Source organism: Triticum aestivum, chromosome 3A (assembly GCF_018294505.1).
Source record: "Triticum aestivum cultivar Chinese Spring chromosome 3A, IWGSC CS RefSeq v2.1, whole genome shotgun sequence".
In the NCBI taxonomy this organism is placed as follows: Eukaryota; Viridiplantae; Streptophyta; class Magnoliopsida; order Poales; family Poaceae; genus Triticum; species Triticum aestivum.
In genome coordinates, this window is record NC_057800.1 from 134,702,230 (window position 1) to 134,711,611 (window position 9,382).

Consider the following 9,382-nt stretch of genomic DNA (forward strand, 5'->3'; position numbering starts at 1 on the left):
CACTAATTAAAACATAAAAAACACAATCATAACAGAGAATAGATGATTTATTTATTACTAAATAGGAATAAAAAGCAAGGAACAAAAATAAAATAGGGTTACCTCCCAACAAGTGCTATCGTTTGACGCCCCTAGCTAGGCGTAAAGCAAGGATAGATCTAGGTATTGCCATCTTTGGTATGCAATCCATAAGTGGATGTCATAATAGATTCATAAGGTAATTTAATTTTCTTTCTAGGAAAGTGTTCCATGCCTTTCCTTAACGGAAATTGGAATCTAATGTTTCCTTCTTTCATGTCAATAATTGCACCAATCGTTCTAAGGAAAGGTCTACCAAGAATAATAGGATATGTAGGATTACAATCTATATCAAGAACAATGAAATATATGGGCACATAATTACTATTTGCAACAATAAGAACATCATTAATTCTTCCCATAAGTTTTTTAATGGTGAAATCCGCAAGGTGCAAATTTAAAGAACAATCATCAAATTCACGGAAACCTAACACATCACACAAAGTTTTTGGAATCGTGGAAACACTAGCACCCAAATCACATAAAGCATAGCATTCATGATCTTTGATCTTAATTTTAATAGTAGGTTCCCACTCATCATAAAGTTTTTTAGGGATAGAAACTTCTAGTTCAAGCTTTTCTTCATAAGATTGTATTAAAGCATCAACGATATGTTTATGTAAAAGCCTTATTTTGATCATAAGCATGAGGATAATTCAACACGGATTGCAACAATGAAATACAATCTATCAAAGAGAAATTATAATTAAATTCCTTGAAATCCAAAATAGTGGGTTCATTGCTATGTAAAGTTTTGACCTCTTCAATCCCACTTTTATTAATTTTAGCATCAAGTTCTAAAAACTCCGAATCATTGGGACGCCTTTTAACTAAAGTTGACTCTTCTCCAGTCCCATCTTTATCAAGATTCATATTGGCAAACAAAGATTTAATAGGAGACACACCGATCACTTTTAGATCTTCATCATTATTATCATGAAAACTAGAAGAACACGCTTTTACAAAGCAATCTTTTTTAGCACGCATCCTAGCGGTTCTTTCTTTGCATTCATCAATGGAAATTCTCATGGATTTGAGAGACTCATTGATATCATGCTTGGGTGGAATAGATCTAAGTTTCAAAGAATCAACATCAAGAGAAATTCTATCCACGTTCCTAGCCAACTCATCAATCTTAAGCAATTTTTCTTCAATCAAAGCATTGAAATTCTTTTGCGAATTCATAAATTCTTTAACACTAGTCTCAAAATCAGAGGACATCTTATTAAAATTTCCATAAGAGTTTTTGTAGGAATTACCATAATTATTAGAGGAATTATTAGGAAACGGTCTAGAATTAAAATTTCCTCTATACGCGTTGTTACCAAAATTGTTCCTACCAACAAAATTCACACCCATAGATTCATTATTATTCTCAATAAAAGTGGACAAAGGCATACCATTAGGATCAGAAGAAACACTCTTATTAGCAACAATTTCATAAGTTCATCCATCTTTCCACTCAAAACATTAATCTCTTCAATCGCATGAACCTTTTTACTAGTGGATCTTTCAGTGTGCCATTGAGAATAATTAACCATAATATTATCTAGGAGTTTAGTAGCTTCTCCTAAAGTGATTTCCATAAAAGTGCCTCCCGCGGCCGAATCTAAAAGATTTCTAGAAGCAAAATTCAATCCGACATAAATTTTTTGTATAATCATCCATAAATTCAAACCATGTGTTGGGCAATTACGTATCATTAATTTCATCCTCTCCCAAGCTTGTGCAACATGTTCATGATCAAGTTTCTTAAAATTCATAATATCGTTTCTAAGAGAGATGATCTTAGCGGGAGGAAAATACTTAGAGATAAAAGCATCTTTGCACTTATTCCATGAATCAATACTATTTTTAGGCAAAGAAGAGAACCAAGTTTTAGCATGATCTCTAAGAGAAAACGTAAATAGCTTCAATTTAACAATATCATTGTCCACATCTTTCTTCTTTTGCATATCACACAAATCAACAAAGTTGTTTAGATGGGTAGCGACATCTTCACTAGGAAGGCCAAAAAAATGATCTTTCACGAAAGATTCAACAAAGCAGCAATAATTTCACAAGATTCAGCATCGGTAATAGGAGCAATCGGAGTGCTAATAAAATCATTGTTGTTGGTATTGGAAAAGTCACATAATTTAGTATTATCTTGAGCCATCGTGACAAACAATCAATCCAACACACAATCACACAAGAGCGGGCAAAAGGAGGCAAACGGAAAAAGGGGCGAATAAAACGACAAAGGTGATGTGGGGGAGAGGAAAACGAGAGGCAAATGGAAAATAATGTAATGCAAGGGAGAAGAGTTTGTGATGTGTACTTTGTATGTCTTGACTTGAGCATAGATCTCCCCGAAAATGGCGCTAGCAATCACTACAAAAAGATACACTTCCGTGATGATACGTGTTTGTCACAGTAGGTCACGTTTTCTGTCATGCATGTACATCCATGACAATTGTATGACAGAATCAAGATAGTGATACCTGTGCTGTCGTAGAAGTGTTACATGACATTACCAAAATTATCATCACGGAAGTGTCCACTTCCATGACGATAAATCGCGCGTCACAGAAGTGATTTCGTCAAGCGTGACTGTCGGTGTCAAAACCGGCGGATCTCGGGTAGGGGGTCCCGAACTGTGCGTCTAAGGCGGATGGTAACAGGAGGTAGGAAACACAATGTTTTACCCAAGTTCGGGCCCTCTTGATGGAGGTAAAACCCTATGTCCTGCTTGATTTATTCTTGATGATATGAGTATTATAAGAGTTGATCTACCACGAGATCGAAGAGGCTAAACCCTAGAAGCTAGCCTATGGTATGATTGTATGTTGTCCTACGGACTAAAACCCTCCGGTTTATATAGACACCGGAGAGGGTTAGGGTTACACAAGGTTGGTTACAAAGGAGGAGATATACATATCCGTGTTGCCTAGCTTGCCTTCCACGCCAAGTAGAGTTCCATCCGGACACGGGACGAAGTCTTCAATCTTGTATCTTCATAGTCCAACAGTCCGGCCAAAGGATATAATCCGGTTGTCCGGATACCCCCTAATCCAGGACTCCCTCTGTAGCCCCCGAACCAGGATTCAATGACGATGAGTCCGGCGCGCAGTATTGTCTTCGACATTGCAAGGCGGGTTCTTCTCCAATTTCCAAGTGTTTGTAAAGCAGTGTCCGGTCCCATAAATGTTTGGACCTCTTGGCTTCTGTGCCCAATAAGGGCTTTCTCCCATGCGTCGAATGAATATGAGGCGCCAGGGCACTTTTACATTCGCCCCCCTAGCCAGATAAATAAATTGTCTATTAAAGGGATGGGGATCCTTAGATCCGATCCATACCACCCTCCCCCAGCGAGAGTCTATCAGAGTGCGTTTCGGAAAGATCCATTCCAACATGGCCGACCTCCGCAGCTCCTCCTCCCGCCCCGGAAGCCCTAAGCCCGGTGATTGGGAAAGGTGTTCAGTTCCGCACAGTCGTTTAGTCGAACTGCAAACTAAGGGATTTCTCCCTCTGGCGTACATGGTGCGTGTTCGAGCCGGGCTTGCCACCTATAATGGCGGGGAGCAAGCGGAGAGCTTTCCCTGAACCTCCATGGGGGAACGGGTCTGCCTTGTTCCTTATTTACTAAGGGGACTCGGATTTCCAATTCATCCGTTCCTCCGCGGGCTCCTGGAGTTCTACGGCCTCCAATTACACAATTTCACCCCTGCCTCCATTCTACATATCGCTGGCTATGTAGCTCTCTGCGAGTTGTTCCTGGGCTGCGAGGCTCACTTCGAGCTGTGGAAAAGGCTATTTTGCCTCGTCCCCCGCACACAGAGGGGGTGACTTTATCAAGTGGGTGGAGCTGAAATATGGCGCATCGTCGATACCGGATACCTGTCCGGTACTCCGAAGAAGTCACCCGAAGACTGGCCTTCAGAATGGTTTTATATGGAGGACGTTCCCCTTCCGGACCCTGTTCGGCGGGGTCTTCCTGAGTTCAACAATACTCTGAAGAAACGCCGAAGTTGGCGCCCACAGAGCCCCCAGGAGGAAGATAATGGAGAAGTCCTCTATCTGATGAATCGAATTAAAGCTCTGGCTCGATCAGGATTGATAGTAATCGAAGTTATGTCGATTTGCATAATGCGGGGAGTGCAACCACTTCAATATCGTGGGCACCCCTTGTGGTGTTATAACGGGGCAGATGACGCCACCCGCTGCGGGCGTAAGGGTCCGGACAATGCTGCCGCTTTAGCAAAAATTCTGTCCGAATTGTTCAAGGGTGAGGAAGAGGAGTTTACCCGCATCAAGCCACGGGATGGATTCTCCATGTACAATCCTCCAAGCTGGGTAAGTTATATCTCCTCACTCCCATTTTTCCCGCATTCTTTGTCATATGTATTCACCTTGCCACTTTGCGGCAGGAACTGCGAAAAGCCATAAAGGAGGTCAGCATCCCTTCTCCACAACCAGAGGACCCTGACCGGGCCCTCGACTCCGGACTCGAAGAAGATTCGGTTATATCCGTGGAGCTGATAGACCAGCAGTTCTATCGGTTAAGCTGCGATGATGCCATGGTGGCCATTATGGCCGACTATCCCGGACTGCTCCCTGCATCGCACGTAAGAAAAAAACAAAAATCCCAACTCTAAAACTAGGATCCCCTTTTAGACACTTCACCCACCATATACACATGGCATTTTACAGGGAAGGCATTCGGGACGCACTGCCGAATCCACAACAACGCGCCAACAGGAGGCACCGAGGCCGGGTAGGCCAAAAAGGAAGGCGGTCAGGACGGAGACGCCGGCGCAAAGGTATAACAAACCCCGCTCCGTGGTTGTCGTCTTTCTCTAAATATAATGACGCCCGTGTTTCTTTAACAGAAAAAATGCTCGCCGGAATATGTCCGGCGATGTTACTAATCATGCTTCCACCAGCCGGGCGCCAGGACCGGACATAGAGGCGGAAGCCGATAAGGGGTGGGCGCCGGATAATCCCCCTACAGAGGATGCAAATAGATTATCCGCTATAAACTCAGAAGTGGAAAGCGCCATGAATCTTAGGCGCCGCTGGGCCGTACTCCGTGACGCTTGTTTCTCACCAGAGGCATTTGATGCCTTCAATTCTGGAGAGGCGTACCTCCGAGCTGCTCAAGATGGTCTAGCCAGAGCCACGGATCACTATGTAAAGGATGTATGGGTAAGTAAATCTGTCGATTTATATGTATCAGTAGCCCCTGAGACTTGAAACAGTTAGCAGAACTGATTTAAGGATCATCGTTATTGTACAGGTTCTTACAGAGAAGAATACTAGGCTGTCACAGGAGCTAGAGGAATGCAAGACCCAACTACGGGCTGCTATGGCCGCATTGCAGGAACCGAAAAGTCCCCTGATGGTAACATTTACTTTAAAGAATGATGGTTACCATATAATGTGCGGCATGGCTGCAGATCTAACAATAGATGTTGCAGATGAATCCGGAGAAAATCTGGAGGACCAGCATGTTATGCGACAGCTAGAGGCTGGCAAACGCGTGCTGACTGAGGTTAGGTGGGAGAAAAACAATCTCCAAGACGCCAATATTAAGCTGAGCGTGGAACTAAAAGACGTTCGGGGCCAGCTTGCAGACTCCGAGAAGGAGAATAAGCGGCTTCGGCGCGGCATTTTCAGTAAGTGCTTGAACGAATCCTTTTAAAGGAGTTCGGCGAAGAAGCCGACTAACAGCGTTATGTTTGTAGGTATGCTGACAGGTCATCCCGCGGGGGAAATGCCCGGGTCTGCGGGTGATCTTCTATCCGAGCTGTCACATCTGCACGAACAAGTTCGGCAGGTGATGCATGGTGTTGCCCAGGCCTTGTGGCCGTCCGTCTCCCTGCCCGAGGGCGTTGCAGAGCTTGCGGAGAAGCTCAAGGGAGCACGGCGGTGCTTCCGATTATGGAAGATATCAGCCTGTCGACAGGGTGTCAGAGAAGCCCGGGCCATGGTGAAGACGTGGTATACCAAGGCAGACCCAAATCACATGGCCGAGGTCGGACCTATGGGGCCCGACGGAAAGGAGATCCCCGTTAGCTTAGTTTATGGGCAAGTAGAATTGGCCGCAAAGTATTCTCAATAGGATTGTAAGCTAGACCGCCTGTTGGATGGTATAGAAGAGGAATTTAGTCAGTCTGCATGACTATGTAATTAAAGTGACATGTATAATGCCTTCTAGCCGGATTGTAGATCATTTGTCGTTGCAGACCTTTTCGCTTCAACCTCCGGGCCCAATAGTCCGGAGTGTATCCGAATACCCGCTCAGTTATATAAGAACCAGGGTATGCGTGGAGACCAGGCGTAGGGGTCATTAGTGCTTTATCACACAAGTGCCCAACTAGTTATGTTATATTACATGGGTAGTAAGAAACATCTTCCAGGGAGAATAGTTCCGTCAAGGGTTCCTTTCCCTGGGTAAGCATGCCCTAAAGTGCATGTCCGGACTGCAATAGGAAACATAGGAAAAACATCTGGGGGCAGATATGGACAATAAATAAAAAAATCATCTTTTGTTCACCGACCGAATATTCCCTTAAGAATGCTAGCTTTCGGCTTCACCCAGTCTGAGGTACACATCCGGCTGACCCGGCAGTAACAATCGCAGAGGTGCTCCCCTTATGCCCTAGCCGAATTAACGGGAACGTAGGGCATAAATACAAGAGCCAGGCAACCCAACTTGGCCAAAACTTAAGTCATATCGATGCATATAATGGTGAAAAAAGATACATGCGGAAGTATAACACATGTGTGGGGCATGAGGCCCAGATAAATAATTTAAGCTTCTGTGAAAGAAGCCCCCAGGTATGAAGAGTGCGGCTAGCGCATCTGTAATGTGCAAGCGAGGCACAAGGTGACCCTTGAAGGCCTAGAGGAATAATAAAAGAAAGAAAGAAAGAAAAACAAGACAGATAATGTATATGCAGAAAATGGACAAAGGGAGGGGACTAACATAGAGTCCGGTGCTAGGCGTAGAATCTTTGGAGCCTGGCCGTGTTCCATGGGTTCGGATAGAAGATCACCTTGTATGGGAGTGTTCGCTTGCGCCTATTATTTGACGCGAAGGTCTCAAAGACTGTTAACACCGTATTGTTATCCATGGGATGGTGCTCTGTGGTATTTGGAATAAGAAGATCCTCACCACTTTTGGCCACTTGCCGGAGCATCCAACATGCTCTAAGGCTGTGCGTTGGTGTTGTATCCGCTGTACTATGAATTTTGCAGGGTCCGTTGAGCCATCCCGCCAGTACGGTTCCATGCCCTGTAGAGGGTTTTTGATTTTTGGTAGTTGACCCGGGTGTATTGTGATAATGCACCCTTTTATTTCGGACTGGGTTTGTAGTCAGGGCCGGATTATCTCAAAACTTTGTTTCGGTTTTCCAGGCACTTTCCATCACACAGTACTTTCGTATTATGGACGCCAAGTCAGCAAAGCGTGTTATTTCACGGCGATTTATGGCGTTAAGGATTCCCTTGTCCGTGCAATTATTGCAAAAAAATAGGATTGCGTCTTCCTCGCGACAGTCCTTAACCTTGTTCATCGCAAGGAGGAATCTGGCCCAATAGTGATGTACTGTTTCCTGGGGCTCTTGCCTAATGTGGGAAAGATCGCTTATGTTTAGGTGGGTGGGTGGAATTGAATCCGAACCCTTACCTGATCTAGGATCCAGGGGCCGAGGAGTTTCCAATTTTGGAAGTTCTGGTTCCGGGGTGTTACTCGATAATCCTGGCCCGCTGCCTGACTCTAAGTTCAGGGATTAGATGTTGTCCTCCCGCGAACGGGCATCCAGCTCGAAGAGCTCAGGAATCCGGACATAGTTGGTCCTCAAGATAGAGGAAAGGTCGCCGCATTGTTCCTCCACCACTGCAATATGATGGGTGACCGGTGGAGAGTTAATCTCCCTTTGATCGGGTTTAAGCCCAATCCGATCATAGTCCGTAGCGACTCCAAGGCGGCGATGCGATCCAAGAGCTCATTTTAAGGAGGCAAGCTCCATTGGATCCATCTGTTCGGCGAGTGCCAATTTGACGTGGAGGCTGTTTTCGATGACTCGAGAAGTCATCGTCGGCGTGGCGGCCGAACAGGCGGTCATGATGAAACCACCTAGCCGGAGAGTTTGGCCGACAGCCAAAGCTCCCCCAACAGTAGTACCATCTTTAAAGACGAGACGGGACATCCTTCCTTCTGGCGACGACACAGTGGAACTCTCAATGAAAGCACCAATGTCGGTGTCAAAACCGGCGGATCTCGGGTAGGGGGTCCCGAACTGTGCGTCTAAGGCGGATGGTAACAGGAGGCAAGGAACACGATGTTTTACCCAGGTTCAGGCCCTCTTGATGGAGGTAAAACCCTACGTCCTGCTTGATTTATTCTTGATGATATGAGTATTACAAGAGTTGATCTACCACGAGGTCAAAGAGGCTAAACCCTAGAAGCTAGCCTATGGTATGATTGTATGTTGTCCTACGGACTAAAACCCTCCGGTTTATATAGACACTGGAGAGGGTTAGGGTTACACAAGGTCGGTTACAAAGGAGGAGATATACATATCCGTATTGCCTAGCTTGCCTTCCACGCCAAGTAGAGTCCCATACGGACACGGGACGAAGTCTTCAATCTCGTATCTTCATAGTCCAACAGTCCAGCCAAAGGATATAATCCGGTTGTCCGGATACCCCCTAATCCAGGACTCCCTCAGTGACCGACACATGGCATCCACCATAACGGAACGCTGTTAAGCTATCGAGTCCGGTTTGGATCCGAACCCGCTAACAGCCCCGGCCAATGGGGATTTTCCACGTGTAAAATCATCATTGGCTGGAGGAAACACATGTCGGCTCACGTTGGGACATATGTCATCCACTCATTGGACCGAAGGCGCCTATGATACGTCAACACATGGCATGGCCGAACAGAGGCCCATTCCTATGGAAAGGCCGGCCCGTTTGACTTGGTCAAAAGGTGGCGGGCCGGCCCACGGAAAGCCTGTTAACGGCCTCTTCGCATATAGCCCATTTACGGCCCGCTAACCCAGGGCCCGTTACGACCTATTCGAATTAGGCCCAGTAGCGTCATCTGGGCCGTCCAATAAGATTCCATCCCATTTTAAGTTCCGACCCATGTATGGCCCATGAAGTCTTTCGGCTCATATGAGGCCCTTTGTAACTCTTGGCCCATTAATAACCCGTGGTGAAATTGGCCCGTACTGAACAGTGTATCACTTTATACCCATTAACGGCCCATTAATCCATTGGGCCGTTTGCAGCCCATGTTATCTTTCGGCCT